This window comes from Balaenoptera acutorostrata, chromosome 7 (assembly GCF_949987535.1).
Source record: "Balaenoptera acutorostrata chromosome 7, mBalAcu1.1, whole genome shotgun sequence".
Lineage (NCBI taxonomy): Eukaryota > Metazoa > Chordata > Mammalia > Artiodactyla > Balaenopteridae > Balaenoptera > Balaenoptera acutorostrata.
The window spans coordinates 32,698,496-32,717,265 of NC_080070.1; positions in this window are offsets into that span (position 1 = coordinate 32,698,496).

Below are 18,770 nucleotides of genomic sequence, written 5' to 3' on the forward strand. Positions count from 1 at the left end.
CCTCATCTGTAACACTGAGTTGATATCTGTGTCCCACACCAAGCAGAGAGCTCTGCAAGTGTGAGTGCCATGTTGTTTTCTCCCCTGTTGCAGCCCAGGCAGCCAGCAGAAGATCTGACACCCAGTAGGCACTCAGTAAGTAACTACTGAGTGAGAGTCAATGTGACTTTTTTTTTTTTTACTATGCAGTATGTCAGCTCTATCTGTTGTCATTCATCCATCTCTCTAATAACCATTAAGGTAATAAAGAATTTCAAATAGACAATGGTATTCTAGAACATTTCATTAACATTTTTAGACAGTGTAGTAGCTATGCTATGAATCTTCTTATTCTACTTTCTCTAGATGGATTTCATAACACACTGTCAAAAGTGATCATAAAATTATAATATACTATATCTACAATATTTTTCTTAGTAGTATTGCTTAAAAGCACATGAATCTATGGAATGGGATATAGTGAAAAGAACATAAATTACAGGATCAGTTAAACTTTTACTGGCTACATAATCTTAGAATAATTATTATAATTTTTAATCTATTAGGAGAAAATTACTAAAACACATATAATAGATTTTTTAGGAATTAAATAAAATGTTAATAGGTCTCACCACCTCCATCACCTCTCTGCCCAAACTCAGTATTAACAAAACCATTTAGTTTAAAATTTTGCCCTGAAAAATTTTTAAGTATGAATATTAAAATTACCATCCTATAATTTCCAGAAACAACCATTTTAAAAATTAGAAATATGTTACCCCTCTCCAGAATTCTGATTCCTTTCCCAATTTCTTTGCTACCTGAAAGATTACAAACATAGATACTACTTCAGCAAGGTTTTCAGCACCACAAAAATAATTTGCCTCTATCTGGGACTTTGAATCTACTTAAAAACAGTGAATAGCCCTCACATATTTTCAGTCCTGTCTTTCATGAATTGTCTTGTCCTTCAAGTTTGAAGACTGATCTATTTAAAAGAGAAAAGAACAAAAGAAAAGAAGAAGTTGTGCAGTTTTGCTTGCTATTTTTAATCTTTTAATATTAGATTATGTTCCCCAACCATTTGCCCCATCCTTCCTTTGTTCATTTTATTACTTCTAAATCTGCAGACACATTCTGTTGCGTTTAGCATTTAGCATTTTTCAAAATCCCCAATTTGTTCTTCAGGTTTCCTGAGGCTATTCTTAGAGATACACAAAAATATAAAAATATTTATCATCATTTATATGTTCCCTTTGTAAAATTTGAACATTTTCTTTCACAATTTGAGCTTAACAAAATGATCTCTAGACTAATGTGATATCTTTAGATGATTCTCTTTTTTCTGTCTCTGAAATGTTTCACAACTGCAGAGTTTGTATTGTATTTTAGCAACATTCTATTCTTCAGCTCTATTTTCTTCTAGAATGTCTAATACTACACTATTTTGCATAAATATTTAGTATTTTTTAAATTGTTTATTGAAATGTAATATATACCCCAAAAGTACAGAAATCATAAATGTATGACTCAATGAATTCTCACCAAGTGAATACATCCATATAACCAATAGCAATTCAGAAAGTAGGACATTTCAGGCATCCAAAATGCCTTTATTCAGTCATTCCCTGATTTTCCTCCTAAAAAAAAGTAACTGTTTTCCTGACTTCTAATGCCATAGATTAGCTTTTGTGTTTTGTACTTTATATAAATAGATCATATACCATGTTCTCTTTTGTTTTTGGCATCTTTTGCTCAGCCTATAGGTAAGATTTATTCATAGTGTGGTACAATAATTCATTCACTTTCATTGTTGTATAGTATTCCACTGTATAAATATACCAATCATATTTATCCATTCTATCATCAATAGACATTTTAAGTTGTTTCCAGCTTGGGGCCATATGCATTTCTTGTGGGGAAAATGTGGATGCATTTCTGTTGGGACTATACCTAGAAGAGAAATTGCTAGATCATAGGTTATGCATATATTCAGATTTAATAGATCTGTCAAACTGTTTTTCAAAATAGCTGAACAAATTCACAAGCCTACCTGCAGTATAGACTTGTGCTAGCATGATATATCTTTCTCAGTCCCTTTACTTCTAAGCTGATATAGTCTCTATATTTAAAGTGGGTTTCTTGCACACAACATAGAGTTAGGTCTTGTTTTGTTTTTTATTTTTAATTGACTCTGACAGTCTCCACCTTTTAATTGATATACTTAGATCATTCACAATTAAAGTGATTCTTGATATATGTGGTTTAATAGCAGCCAGATTTGTAACTATTATCCATTTGTTGCCCTTGTTCTGTGTTGTTTTTTGTGTCTTCTTCTCTTTCTGCCTTTTCTCGTTTTAATTGAGCATTTTATGTAATTCCATTTTCTTCTCCTCTCTTAGCACATCAATTATATTTCTTTTTTTTAAAATTTTTTTGTGGTTGTCCTAGAGTTTCCAAATATACATTTACAACTAATCTAAATCCACTTTCAAATAACACTGTACCACTTCATAGATAATGTAAGTACTTTATAACAGAGTATTCCCAATTCCTCCCTTCTGTCTGAGATGACATTTGATGGCAGATTGAAATCATATTTGGGTAATCAGAGTTCAGGCATACAAAATGGAGTTGGGTGGCCATTGAGGACCTGGTTTCAGATGTGTCCCTGTACCACTGAGAGCTTGAACTTTCTGTTAACTATAGCAAACCCAAGGACACAAGCCATTTTGAAGCAACATCTTCTAGCTGCAACCTTGTGGTCTCAAGATTCTTCCTTCTTGTAACTATGCAACCATTGTGGATTCCAACCAATCCCTGCTTAACAAGCACCCTTACTTCTTGCCTGCTCCAGTTATAATTCTTGATTTAAAAAAAAAAAAAAAAAAAAAAAACCTCCTGGAACTAAATGTGTCCTTGCAATTTTTGCCTTTATAAAACTTTATCCATTTTGTAGTCCAGCAAAACACAATTCATGTGCTTCTTGAATCTGTGTCTCCAGACTATAGTCCTAACAAAGCCCAAATAAATGCTTCTTTATTTCAATTATGTCTCCATTTCTGAAATTTTGGTTAACACATTGATGTCATTCATTTCGTTTATTCACAAGCTCTAATCATCACTATAATCATTGTTGTTATTATTAGTTTGCACAAACTGTTTTCCGTTAGATCAAACATAAGAAATAAAAGGTTATATTTTATCTTCATTTATTTCTTCTCTAACACATTTCCTTTCTTTATGTAGATCTGTTTGTGACCTATATAAGTCTTCTCTCTGAATAAATTTTATTTCTTGCAAGGCAGGTTTATTGACCACAAATTCCCTCATTTTTTTTTTTCTAAAAAGTTATTTTTTCTCCTCTTTTGAAGGATAATTTCACTGGAATTCTAGGCTGGTAGTTTTTTCTTTCAACACTTCCAAATGTTTTTGGTGATCTGAGGCTACGTTACTTCTATGTCTTCTCTGAGAAATAATAACCAGGTAACTTCATGAATACATTTTCCTAATATATACAGAATAATTGCTAACATATATTGGATAATGATTTTGTGCCAGACTCTCTTCTATGTGCTTCATACATACCTGCTCATTAATCCTCACAACAATCCTGTGAGGTAGATATTATTATTATTGCAGGTGGGGAAATTAAAGCCTTTAAGTAACTTGCCATGTATCACCCAGGTATCAAGTGACAAACTACCTTGCTATGCTGTCTCCTGATTCAAAGTATCCTGGTATGCTTGACTATATCAAATACACAGCTAGTGTGGTCCTTTAAAAAATCGTCTTTCCATTGCTAAAATGTCTTTAATAATATTGCTGTATATTGTCCCACCACTGCAGACTTTTCAAATAACAACCTGAAAGCCCTAGCAACAGTTCAGGTCTTGCACTGTTCTTTTAGAAATTTTTCTCCTGCTCTCATATAGGGTACTAAATCCTTCAGCTGAGGTCATTCTAATGTAACTAAATGAAAATCCACTGACTATTTAGAGGCAGCAGTTTGTTAATATGATTAGGAGTTTGTCTTTCTCCCACTCAGATTCAGTCAAGAAACATATTCCCTGAACTGAAAGATGTTTAACTATCAGCAAAGCCTGGAATCATGGCTGCCACAGACTGCCTGAGCAGTGGGATGGCAGAGAGGGGAATATTCACTGGAAGTTTTCTCCACATGCTCGACAGCTATGCCACTTAAAGTGTGCTCTGGTGACCAGCAGAATCAGCATCACCTGGATGCAGAATCCCAGTCTTCACCCAGACCTATTGAATCCTCAAGATCCCCAAGTAATTTGAATGCTCATTAAATTTTGAGAAGTACTGCTCTATTGACTATACCCGAAGTGGTTCTTTAGAGGTCCTCTGGAGCATTGAACACTGTCAGCATTTGCTTTAAGAAAATGGGTAAGTTATAATAGTTGTCACCAAACTTTTTGATCATGTACCACAATTAACATTTTTTGGCATAAATGATTAATTTCTGAATATTCTTTACAAATTAGATATGTGTATTAGTATAATAAAGTATTTTGCACATTATAAATATATGCACAAAGCAGAAATGGAAAAGGATGAGATAAAGATAAAATAATAAACAATATTTTATTTTATTTTTTAATAATAAAAATAAATATTGTTTTTTGTAGAAAACTTGCAGAATATAGGAAAGACAAATGTAAATGTATACCTCATTCATAGTCCCACCACTCAGGGATGCCACTGTGAACATTGTCTGGTTTATACATATAAACAATATATTAAATGGTTAATATTGTCACTAAAATATTTAACTTTCGTTAAAATTATTGATAATAATCAATTAATATGCTATATATTACAAGTATTTATATTTATTATAAGATATTAATAATAGTATGATAAATATAACTAGATATTCAGAATTTTAAAAATTAACATTGTGATGCATTCATTTAAAGGTATAATTCTAAATTCAGATTATTTCTATACTTAATTTTAATGACTATTATATCAATATATACAATATACAAAATATAAATGTGGTAAAAATCACGTAAAATGATAGTAGATGTAAATCTATCTCTATCTCAAAGCATCTTATTTTGAGCAGTTATTGTAAAATTATTCACATTATTAGTATATCTAGGCTATAATGTGGCTAATGAAAAACACTGCTTGGAAGAGAAGTGTGAAATCTGCCGTTTACATTTTGTTTGTGTGTTTTTGCACTATTGGTATTATCCTTAGTGGGATGACTATTCATATGAAATCTTTGAAGTCACTTGTTGATTTTCTATATCTGTAAATCTACCTAGTAGAGCATCTGTAAGCTGTGACATATGCACGATGTTGAAAGCAAGTGAACAAGTATGGGCTCCACCCCACCTCCTGCTGGGAGCTCCTGCTCTTTCATTCCAGTTTACCTCACACAGTGTGTGAGACACATAATCTTCTGTAACATGTACTCAGTGGGTTTAACAGTGTGCCTTCATACATTTTAAAGCTGTGGGGTTTATTTCTAAAGTTCTCTTTAAAAAATAAGTATATATGAAAACTCTGATAAATTATTTTACCTTCCAGTACATATCCATTTTGGATACTGAGATGAACCCTCCAAATGCTAGAAGGTAAGAAAGGCAAGGAGGACTGAGCCAAACCAATATGGGAGAGGGGAGTGGGACAGTTTGTGTAAGCCCCAGGAACGTGGAGCACCTCAGGTAAAAAATTGAAACAGGTGAGGTAGTCAAGGGTCATAACTCAAAAACAACAAGTATACAGGAAGCCCAGTCCCATTCCATTTGGGAAGAAACCTCTCAGGAAACAAGATTGGTAAGAATGGAATGGGAAGTAGACTGTAGTCAACAGGTGGCAGTACAGACAGACAGGGAGAAGAATAGGAAAATCTCCAAAACCTAAAAGATATTTGGAAAAAGCCCAGCAGTTTGAGCTCCTTACAGGGGCAAATGGAGAAGCTGCTATATGATACTATCTGTGAAAACATTGAGTCTCTTTTCTCATGCAGAGAGCAAATTAAATAAGTACTTTCTATGTCTGTTAATTAGCAATGCAACGTTCAAATCAGTCAACAGATAAAAACAGTTTATTGGGGCTTCCCTGGTGGCACAGTGGTTAAGAATCCACCTGCCAATGCAGGGGACACGGGTTTGAGCCCTGGTCCAGGAAGATTCTACATGCCGCAGAGCAGCTAAGGCCATGCACCACAACTACTGAGCCTGCGCTCTAGAGCCCACGACCCACAACTACTGAGCCCACGTGCCACAACTACTGAAGCCCACACACCTAGAGCCTGTGCTCCACAACAAGAGAAGCCACCGCAATGAGAAGCCTGTGCACCGCAATGAAAGAGTAGCCCTCACTCGCCGCAACTAGAGAAAGCCAGTGCACAACAACGAAGACCCAACACAGGCAAAAATAAATAAATAAGTTAATTAATTAAAAAAAAAACAGTTTATTGAACATCTGTGAGATAGAACTATTGTAGTCTTATCTTTCCTCTGAAAGCCTCAAACTGATTAGGGAGAAAAAACACACATACAGAGAAACTGAAATAACAAACATGTCACTATATAATAATACTTACAATTCATCAAGCAACTGTCATGCGCCAGGAAGAGTGTTAGGTGCTTTACAACATAATCAAATATATAGCAACTCAGTGAGGTTCATGCTATTAGGTTTATATTATAGTTAAACAGAGCCCAGAGAGGTTAAGCAACCCGCTCAAGGCCTTATCTACACAGACACTAACTGACAAAACTGATATGTGAATCCAAGAAGCAGACTAAGCCTTTGCTCATAAACATCAAGTTCCATGGGCTACCAATACAAAAATTAGCCACTAAATAAGTGACACAGAAAGCAAGAGCTATAAGAATTGTGATGTGTGAAAATTTTTCATAGATGATATATTGAACAGTCAGAAGCTGGTGGTCAATTTCAGGTTTACTGTGAACCCCTGGATTCAATGACTCTACCTTACTTTGCTTCCCAATGTGAACAAGGATAAAGTTAATGGTATGACTAATGCTATCATAAATTTCCAGCCACTACTGAGCTATTTGCAAGCTACTTGTCACTATACACTGAGTTTACTCACCCCAACTCCCTTTCTTATTATCCACCACAAACTATTTCTTTATGACTTTGTGCTTCACCATGAGCGAAACACAGCAAACGCAAACAAATTCATGAAGTTCGCCTCTGCACTCCAAGTGGTTGATGTGCGCCAGGTTTGAGAAATTCCATAAATTTATGAGTGCCTGTTGCTAAATATCTGCTTAATCTTACTCCTACAGAATGACCTTGAGAGTTTCATCTCAACACTGGTCATAATTTAATGGTATTAAAGAGAAAGAAGTTTTCATCCCACCAATTATAGTTTATGCTCATGAAACCCAATGACAAAAAAAACTAAATTATGAATGCAACATCTCTAGAATAAAAAGGCCAAATGTAATGGGATGTTTGTGCCTTGTGTAGTATCGGTTTTAGTGCTTTAGCTCCATAGCATTGCTCGGTTAGGTTTTAAGAAACTAGATTTAATAGTACTATTTTCAAAGATGTCTCTAGAGGCACTCCAGATATGTGAGATATTTCATCCAGTTTTAAAACTGCAGTTTTGACAAATGAGGGCAATTTTAGAAGAAGTAAAGGAAAAAATCTTGAAATTATATGATAATAAATAATAAAAGTAATTAAGTGCTGATTAGTCCAGAAAAGAAAACACGGATGGAAGAAGCCTTCTTCAAACATTTGCATGTCACTTTCATTCACTTCAATCTGCATGCAAATCATTATCCATTTCGAGGTTCAGGCTTGCCTTTTGTGTTGATCTTCCTACTCCTGTCTACAACTGTTCTAATCAGAGGCCTTCTCTTTGAAGGTTTTCTTAACATTCAACCTAACCCATGAGAGTCATGGGTCCCTTTGTGCAACTTAAGAACTGTAGATGTACTTCCATCATACCATCGATCACATTGGCTATGACTGCTTATTTGACTTGCTCACTTTTCAGGGTAGAGATTTTTAATATCCCTTTCTACATTTAGGATCTGATACAAACTTTGTTCGTTAGATATGTGGTAGATGAATGAACAGATGAATAAGTGAATGCATGAATTCATAAGGAAGGAAAAGTGGACTTGCACTCTGTTGCTCTCATGGGTCCTTCAGCCAATAAGTGGAAAGATAAGATTGCCAGATTTAGCAAATAAAAATATAGGATGCCCAGTTAAATCTGAACCTCAAATAAACAAATAATTTTAGTATAACTATGTACCAAATATTGCATGGGCATTTTATCTGGCAACCCTAAAAATATAAAGACACAGATTCCAGCTCACTATAAGAAAAAAAAAAAAAACCAAAAGAAAAACGGCTTCTAGAAACGTGGTTAGTACAGAGAACTTTTCGAGGAAGCAAGCTGCCAGACCCTCTTGTTTGAGCGTGGGATGAATGTCAGAGGAGCTCTGGATATATCTTTGCATTGGGTGAAGCCTTTCATGTCCCCTTCTTATTAAGCAGTACATTTTTGACAAAATTTGCACACAAATATACCTAGGCATTGAGAGTGAATATATTCCACAAGCAAATTTCACATTTAAGTGGTTCTTTTAACAGCAAAACCCTACTCACCACACACCTGTCAGTTTCTTTTTGAAGACTAACGTAATATACAGTGCATTGTTGATATATTTTACTTAAGTTTAGGTTCAGGTTGACCAAACTACTTAATTCTAATTCCATCTCTATCCTAAGGGGTGTCCTAAGGTGGGTTATTTTAACTTTGTGCCATAGCTATGAAACACAAGTTCTATTACCTGCCTCACTAGGTACCCTATGGGTTGATGGGTTCAGTACAGTCAAGAAGTGCATTGCTATGAAAAACAAAGTTATCAGTATTATTACAGTACAGCTAGTTCACGTCTTTATTACAAATTCTCTTTCTTTGCCTTAATGTTGCATTTTTATCAACTGTGATTTCCAAAGATATGAATAAATTCTAAAGGATTTAAATCCAAAGAAAAAATTATTATACAATTTAAGTATTGACAATAATAATAATAATAATATAATGACACAAAATAGCAGGCCTACCTGGCAGTCAATTAGCTACAAAATCATGTTAAAGTATTTCAAAATAACAGAAACATATATAGCAAACAATAGAAACAACATTCTCCTTCGGAACTCTAATATAATTATGTGCAAAATAATTATAATACAAAGATAAGATTATAGATATACCTAATCATATGAGTTTGAACCGCATGAAACTGCCACTTTTTTACCTAGAAAAATGACTTTTTCATGTGGTTCAAAGCAAAAATAAGCTATTGCCTCTGAATTTCCGTAAACAATGTCTTGTATTTTTTTCTGGGAATATTTTTCATCAGAAAATTTATATTTTATATTTAAATGCAGAATAATGAGAAAAGATTTCAAATAGAATGGTCTTTTAAAGTTTCTGAGAAAGGCAAGAATAGGAGTAGAATTCTTGTTACATAGTGCTTGTAAAATAAGTTTAGTCTATAAAGAGTTAAATGAGGAAATTGAACATTTTAGTTGACTGGCATAGGCTGATTCTATATAAAATTCCATCACCATGCTGTTATTCTACTAGCATTTATGAAGCTGTCACCGTGTGTAATTCTAAGCATAATTCTAAATGCTCATTTAACACCCACAATTTTTTTAAGATTGACAACAGATATGCACACCTGTCTTCTGAATGTCAACTCTTTTATTATGACCATTTACAGAAGAGGAAACTTCAGAACAAAGGCATAAGTAATGTGTCCAAAATTAAACAATTAATTAATGAAATAGGAGGGATTCAAATCAAAGGGTTTAATATCCAAAGCAAATCTTAGTAACTGCTGCTTAAATTGTACAGCAATCTATAGGAAATTTCTATTGTTATTAACAAACATATATTTGGCTTCTTCCTATACATTTTTTTTAGTTGTAATAGGGTTGCCAGATAAAGTATAGGAGACGCATGAATTTTAGATAAATGGAGGTTTTTTTTAGTATAAGTGTATCTCATTTACTATTTGGGACATACATATTCTAAAACTTTATTCATTATCTGAAATTCAGATTTAACTGGGTGTCGTATTTTAAGTTGTTAAATGACAACTTTCAATTTAAAAGTAAATTGAGGGCTTCCCTGGTGGCGCAGTGGTTGAGAATCTGCCTGCTAATGCAGGGGACGCGGGTTCGAGCCCTGGCCTGGGAGGATCCCACGTGCCGCGGAGCGGCTGGGCCCGTGAGCCACAGCTGCTGAGCCTGCGCGTTTGGAGCCTGTGCTCCGCAACGGGAGAGGTCGCGATAGTGAGAGGCCCGCGCACCGCGATGAGGGGTGGCCCCCGCTTGTCGCGGCTAGAGAAAGCCCTCGCACAGAAACGAAGACCCAGCGCAGCCAATAAATAAATTAATTAATTAATTAAAAAAAAAAAACTTAAAAAAAAAAAAAAGTAAATTGATACACAGAAGTGAGGTTTGACATCATGTTTCACTGATATTTTCTTACATATAGCCATTTCACCTAAATAGCATTTCTACCAGTTAGATTCCAGTTTTTTTTCAAATTGGCAACATACAAGCACACCTGTCTTCTGAACATCAGTAAAATGTTGCAAAAAGTTATTCTGACTCTATCATTAATGCCCTTCAGTTAAATCTGACCCAAAAAGATTATTATTAATTGAAATAATTATTAAGATTTTTAATCGAAGATCAATCTAGATTTTTGCTACTTAATTAAAACCTTAGGCTTTAGGCTACAAACTGAATTTTTAAATAAACTTTTAATTTCAGAATAGATGTGGATCTATAGAAATGTTGAAAGAATATTAGAATTCTCCAGTACAGAGGTAAAGTGATATTCTCATCACATCATATCAAAGGTACATGCTACTAGAATCACTTATTTATTATGTTACCTTGGGGTAGTGTTTATCAGTTTTCTCTGCAGTAAAGCTATCCTTTTTTCCTTATTTTCATACTGTACTCATTAAAAGAAAGTCGTTATGTGTACTCCACATTTAAGGGGTGAGAGGTTGTGAGGTGCTATAGTCTAAATGTCTGTGCCCTCCCAAAATTCTTATGTTGAAATCCTAACTCCCAAAGGTGATAATATTAGTGGACGGTGCCTTTGGGAAGTACTTCTTTAGTCATGAGGGTGAAACCCTCATGAATGAGATTAGTGCTCTTATAAAAGAGATCACATAGAGCGCCCTAATCCCTTTCACCATGTAAGGATAAAATGAGAAGTCTGTAACGCAGAAGAGGGCCCTCACCTGACTGTGCTGGCACCTTGATCTTGGACTTTCGGCCTCCAAAACTATGAGAAATAATTTCTGTTATTTATAAGCCACCCACTTATAAATCATTGTGGTTTTTTGTTATAGCAGCCCCAACAGACTAAGACAAAGGAGGATAGCTACATAAATTATTTGGAATTCTTCTGCAAGGAAGGTTTGTCTATTCTCTCCATTCATTCATTTACTCATTCATTTATTCAATAATTTACATTGGATATTTATTTTGTACTTTAGGTTATAAGCCAATACTATATTATTTATTGCTCAATATTTCTAGCTTTGTCATTGGGAGCTTTTCCATTGATTCTTGTGTCCCTTTGACATAGCTCCAGCATTTTGTTTTTTTAAGCACTTCCTTACTTTCTGACACAAGAAGCTCCAGGTTCAAATTTTTCCAGATTTTCCACTGGGACTCTTTCCATTGGCTCATATATCCCTTTGACACATCCCCATCACTATTGTTTTGTTTTGTTTGGGGCATTTACTTTCTGACACTGCAAGATGCTCCAGGCTCATCTTGTATATATTCCCTGCCTGAAACTTTAAAATCAGCCATTTCTTCAAGATGCCCTGATTCATTTTATTGGTGTATGATATCAGGAACCAAGATCTAAGTGCTAGGTGTACTTGCTGCTATAGGAGTATCATTGTCTCTAGTCTCTCCCAACAGGCAGAGCTAGGACATATATGAGTGTATACTAACCTGTGTATGTGCACACATCTATATCTATATCCATCTATATCTATATTAAGGTAAACATGAGTTCATACTGAAATCTGATTTTCATCCAGTACCACATGGTTTATTCTAGACTCTCCCTCACCCCTTGTTTATCTGTAACCCTCACTCCAACAGTAAGAAACCTGGCTCTCATTATCTGCCATTCACCTACTTATTTGTTCAACTCCAATATGCATGTACAGTGGTTTCAGAATTGTTAATCCATCCCCTCATGCAAAACATGATAGAGCACAGTGATTATGTACAGTTCCTAGACTTAGAGTTCCACTCATTTCCAGAGGTTCTTATATTGGCATCTTTCTTTTTTCATCCCCTTCAGTGAGGTTATGTCATGCATTGTAATATAGATTCTTTTATCATAGCCTGCATTCCTCCTGTGATCACCCAATTCTTAATTGATTTTTTAAATTATTTGCATATAATTAAGGTCAACTCTTTGTAGTCTAATGTTCTATGAGTTTTAACAGATGTATAGTGCCATGCATCCAGTATCATACAGAGTTGTTCTACCTAATAAATTCCCTAGGTTTTACCTTTCCTTTCTTCCCCCAAGGTCCCTGCCACCACTGAGCTATTTGCTGTCTCTATAGTTTTGCTTTTCCAGAATGTCATATAAATAGAATAATAAAATACGTAGTCTTTTTATATTGGTTCCCCTCACTTAGCAATATGCATTTCCGATTTATCCATGTTCTTCTTGACTTGATAGTTCATTCCATTTTATCACTGAAGAGTATTCCATCTCATAGATGGACCACCTATTGAAAGACATCTTGATTGCATCCAGCTTTTGGCAATCACAAATAAAGCCACACATGCAGGACTTTTTGTAAACACAAGTTTCCAAATCAGTCGAATAACTATCTAGAAGTGTCATTGCTAGATAGATAGTTTGATAAGTTTACATTTAGCTTTGTAAGAAACTGCTAAAGTCTTCCAAAATGGGTGAATCATTTTGCATATCCACCAGCAATGAATGTAAGCTCCTATGTTCTATACACTCACTGCTAGTTGATATTATCAGCTTTTAATACCTCTTATAGAGCAGGTCTGCCGGCAGTAAATTTCCTAGGTTTCTGTTTGTCTGAAAAGTCATTATTTTTCTTCACTTATGAAAAATCATTCTAATTCAGTAGCTTTTTCTTTCAACACTTTAAAGATTTCACTCTACCCTCTTCTTGATTGTATGGTGTTTGATGAAAAGTCTGATGATGAATTGTTATCCTCGTCCCACTCCTTGACCAACTTTCTTCAGGATTTTCTCTTTGTCTTTATTTTTCTGCAGTGTGAATATGATATGCCTAGGGTTTTTGCTCTTTTAATCCTGTTTCATGTTTTCTGAGCTACTTATATCTGTGACTTGCTGTCTGTCATTAATTTTTGAAGGTTATTAACCATTATTAGCTCAAATATTTCTTTTGCCCCATTCTCTTTCTTCTTGTACTGATATTCCAGTTATACATATATATATTATATATACATAATATATGTGTGTGTGTGTGCTACACATTTGGGTATCATCCCACAGTTCTTGGCTATTCTGTTATGTTCCTTTCATTATTTTTTTTCTTCATACTCCATTTGAGAAATTTCTGTATTCACCTATCTTCAGCATCACTGATTATTTCCTCAGCTGAGTTGCATCTACTGTGAGCCCATCAAAGACATTCTTCACTATTATTACTCTATTTTTTATTTCTATCATTTATTTTTTAAATTTTTATTGGAGTATAGTTGATTTACAATGTTTTGCTAGTTTCAGGTATACAACAAAATGAATCAGTTATACATATACATATGCCCACTCTTTTTTAGATTCTTTTCCCATAAAGGCCATTACAGAGTATTGAATAGAGTTCCCAGTGCTATACAGTAGGAACTTATTCGTTATCTATTTTATATATAGTAGTGTGTATATGTCACTGCCAATCTCCCAATTTATCCCTCCCCACCCCGTACCCCCTGGTAACCAGAAGTTTATTTTCTACATCTGTAACTCTATTTCTGTGTTGTAGATAAGTTCAAACAGATGAACTTATCTATCATTTATTTTTTATTATTTCTTTTAGTTTCCATTCTTCTATTTACATTAACCATATTGTCTTGCATATTGTCTGCTTTTCCCATTAGAATCCTTAATATACTAATCATAGTTATTTTAACTTTCTTGTCTGATAATTCCAACATCTGTGAACAACAGTCTCCAGCTCACATTTTATCCTCATTTCCCTGACTTTAAAAAGTGCCAGTTATTTCCTTTTAAAATTATCTCTTACAAGCCCCCTATATACTATACTGCATATCACAACTTAACTTCACAGCTTTCCAGCTGTAGGCTTTTTACATCATACATGTTATTTAACGTAATAATATGAATCAGGGTTCAGTCAGGAGACAAAACCCACACCTATGATTTAAACAGGAAAAATTAATATAAAGAATTGTTAACTAATAAAAAACAATTACTGAAAAGAGCAAAGAAGGATCCTAAGAGGTGCAGGAAGCAGCTACTATGTTTGCAGAAGAATATGTTAGGAAGGAATTTAGGACAGGGTAGATACTCAAGTCCTAGATTCAGATATATCATTAGAGGCCATGGCTGCTATGGAAATGTACAACTCTTTAATAGAGAATAAATTTACAAAGGACATGGATGAAGCTTAACTGTGACGGCCACTGAGTTGAGTACTATTGGCCATGCACAAACCACATACATACACATCACACTAATGCATAGACTGCCACTCAGAAAAGAGCACACTGGAAGAATGAAGGAAAGTCCCTTCACCCTACGCTAGCCTTGCAGAGTCCTTTCACCACTGTTGGCAAAACCTACTATCATCCAAACCAGAAAAATAGAAATGTGTACAGTGCCCATCTCTAATATCACAAACTAGAGTAAAGGAGAGTGAATTTGGAGCCGGGAGTCAATAGATTAGTAACTGGCACAGTAATAACTTTTCTGACTCTTTTCTATAATGGAATATATATTCCTTTTACATTTTGGGTTTGGGGACAGTCATAAAATGATGTACAGAAAAGTCTCATCACTTGTATTTGAAAGTCAATGTTTTTTTTCCTCAAGTTTATTCTAAACAATTGTAAGTAAATCCAAAGTCACAGAAAGTATAATGCAAACAAATACTTATATCTTAACCACCAGGGAATACATTTCCAGGCCATATGAACCGCAGTACTTGTAATAAAATAACTTTTTAAATTATTATAATTAAAATAATTTTAAACTGTAAAATATCAAAAATTGCATTCTTTCCTCTTTGATATGCTTTTATAGGAGCAGAGCATTCTCACATTTAAATTCTTAATATTTGAACAATATATCTGATTTAGAGTTTTCTCCTTAAAAATTTTAAAATATTTTATTAAATACTATTTTATTAAAAATAGGTGTTTTGTTGATTATGGGTGTTAGTTTTCAGCAAATCTTCTTATACATATAATGCTAAATGTACAAATTTCATTAAATGTCAAAGTATAATTCACTGACTTTTCAGTTGTAAAAAGCATTTCTGAAATAAAATTTGTATAAGGAGCAGCAAGAAATAGGAAGGGACTATTCAGACCTTCTGAAACATTCAATATACATCTTATTTTTTTAGGAGGTATGCATTAGATCTTTTAAAATGTTATGCTCTTTGAAAAGACATGGTCTTTAATGTACTCCCTCATATTATAGACACCTCACATCACAACCTTGAATTGCTAAGTAGGGCAGCAGATAATACTCCTGAACCGGTTGGTAGGCGTGAACACATGAAAATGTTTTGGAGGATATGCTATCTACTGACCTTTTGGAAAGAGCATAATGTCCCTATGTTTTATGGATAACACTTGCAATAGAATCTGCTCCTTCAGTCTCTGGATATTTTGTGATGCAGTGTCACCAAATAAAGACTTTTATTAGACGTTTATAAACATCAGAATTGGCATATTCAAGATATACATTTTTTAACATATCTTTATTGTAAAAACTCCCTTAAAAGCAATCCAGTAAACTGTCATTTAAGAAATCAAAATTGCAGTGCTGAATTAGATGCCAGACTATAATTGAGCAATGACCTGAAATTTAAAATTCTTTTTTAATTTAATTTTTATTTTATATTAGAGTATAGTTGATTTACAATGTTGTGTTAGTTTCAGGTGTATAGCTAAGTGATTCAGTTATATACATACATATATCCATTCTTTTTCAGATTCTTTTCTGAAAGGTTATTACAGAATATTGAGTATAGTGTCCTTGTTGATCATCTATTTTATATACAGTAGTGTGTATATGTTAATCCCAAACTCCTAATTTAAAATTCTAAATAATGACTGATTTTATATTACAGTTTTACAAAGGCATCAAATCTTTTTATCTAGGTTGAAACACAAACAGTGAAAGATAGCCTTATAGCATATTTTTGTTTATAAACAGTAAGTAACCCAGCACACCACCAGTCAGGATCTCTTATGGTGCTCAGCTTAGGATAAAATAAAAGCCTCTGTGCCTGTTGTGACTACAAATAGAAGCATAAGCACTGGCAACAAACTTTTCTTTATATTCCCAAGTTACTGGGTAGAAGCCATATTCAATTATTCATAAAGAATATTTACAGGCAAATTTAAAAATTATAGTAGCATATAATACTATAAGATCCCAAAGAAACAAAAGCAATAATATTCACCACACATGAATAAGAAAAGTAAGGCAACCTATGGAATGGGAGAAAATATTTGCAAACTACCTATCCGATAAGGGGTTAATATACAAAACATGTAAGGAACTCATACAACTCAATAGCAAAAAAAAACATAAACAAAAATCCAATTACAAAATTGGCAAATTACCTGAGCAGACATTTTTCCAAGGAAGATATACAAAGGGTCAATGGGTATATCAAAAGGTGTTCAGTATCACTAATCATCAGGGAAATGCAAATCAAAACCATACTGAGATATCACCTCACACCTGTTGCAATGGCTGTTATCAAAAAGACAAGAGATAAATGTTGGCAAGGGTATGTCAAGGGTATGGAGAGAAGGGAACCCTTGTACAGTTAGTAGAAATGTAAATTTGTATATCCATTATGGAAAACAGTGTGGAGTTTCCTCAAAAAATTAAAGAAAGAACTTCTGTATGATCCATAAATCCCATATCTATCTATATATCCCATATCTATCTATGTAGATAGAAAGATAGTGATGTATGTTTTTACATATATAAAATGAAATCTTATTCAGCAATAAAGAAAGAAGGAAATTCTGCCATTTGTGAAAATGAGGATGAAACTGCTAAAGGAAATAAGCTAGACACAGAAAGACAAATACTGTATGATTTCTCTTACATGTGGAATCTAAAAAAAACGTAACTCATAGGACCAGAATGTAGAAAGTTAGTTTCCAATGGCTGGGGCATAGCAGAAATGGGAGTTGTTGGTCGAAGAGTACACGCTTTCAGCTATAAGATGAATAATTCTTGGGATGTAATATACAGCATGGTGATTATATATAGTTAATAATAGTGTATTGTATACTTTAAAATTGCGTAGAAACTAACACAGCATTGTAAAGCAACTATACTCCAATACAAAAAAAAATTTTTTTAAGTCCCCAATAAACTTGAAGGGAAGAAAAAGAAAATTGCTAAGAGAGTAGATCTTAAGTGTTCTCACTGTGGTGGGTGGGGTGGGGGAGATAACTATGTGAGGTGATGAATGTGTTAATTAACTCAATTGTGGTAATCGTGTCACAATGTATACATATATTAAATCATCACATTGGACACCTTAAAAAATCATGTTGTACAACTTTAAAAAAATAAGAGCTATGATGTTTGCTATGTATCTGATTATGTAGGATTAATTATAATAATCAACCAAAGTTATTAAAGAGGAAAAAACTGAATAGCAGCATTGAGTATTTAATATAATTATAAATGGAAAGCAAATTGTGTAAAAGTATACTTTGTAACCACATTGAAATTTCATATGCATATTGATAAGGATAATACAAAAAAAAAAAGCAATTCATTTGGGGGTGATAGTATGACTATAGGTGAATTTATTTTTCATTTTGTTTTTTTTTATTAATATTAGTAATTTCAAAACAACAAAAACTCCCCAGGCAGATTTGTTGTGTACTGTGACATATGCACAGTATACCTTCTGCAGGTTTCAAGGCTTTCCCTTGCTTTTGCCATAACCATATTTCTTCCCTGTCTACTCCTAACCACACTTCCTGATTACTAGATAAATCTACCTGCTGATACCAAGATGATAAAACCCCCAAACTCTCAATTCTTTCATTATACACTGCCCTAGCCATTTTTAAGGCAGTTCAGAAATGTTTCCTATAGAAAGTCTTCTCTGCTGACTCAGCTTAAACTTCCATCACATCCTACCAAACTATTTTTCACTCTGATGAATAGAGGGTCAGTCTGCTGCCCAGGTTTCAGGTCTACTTTGTCCACTGCAGTACTGCCAAAAAAGATTCACAAGGACTTTTTATTTGATAAGAAAAGAAATTAGGATTAGAGATCCAATGCTTTTCCTTTAAATCAAGATAATAGAATTTAGCTCTATTTTGTCTTAATTTTCTTTATATTTCCTAGCTTTTATAACAATAAAATACCATTGGCTCCATCATCATCTTGCACAAATGGGCTGAATTTATTTATAGGAGTGGCATTTTTTAAGCATTAAGCAAAGCAAAGG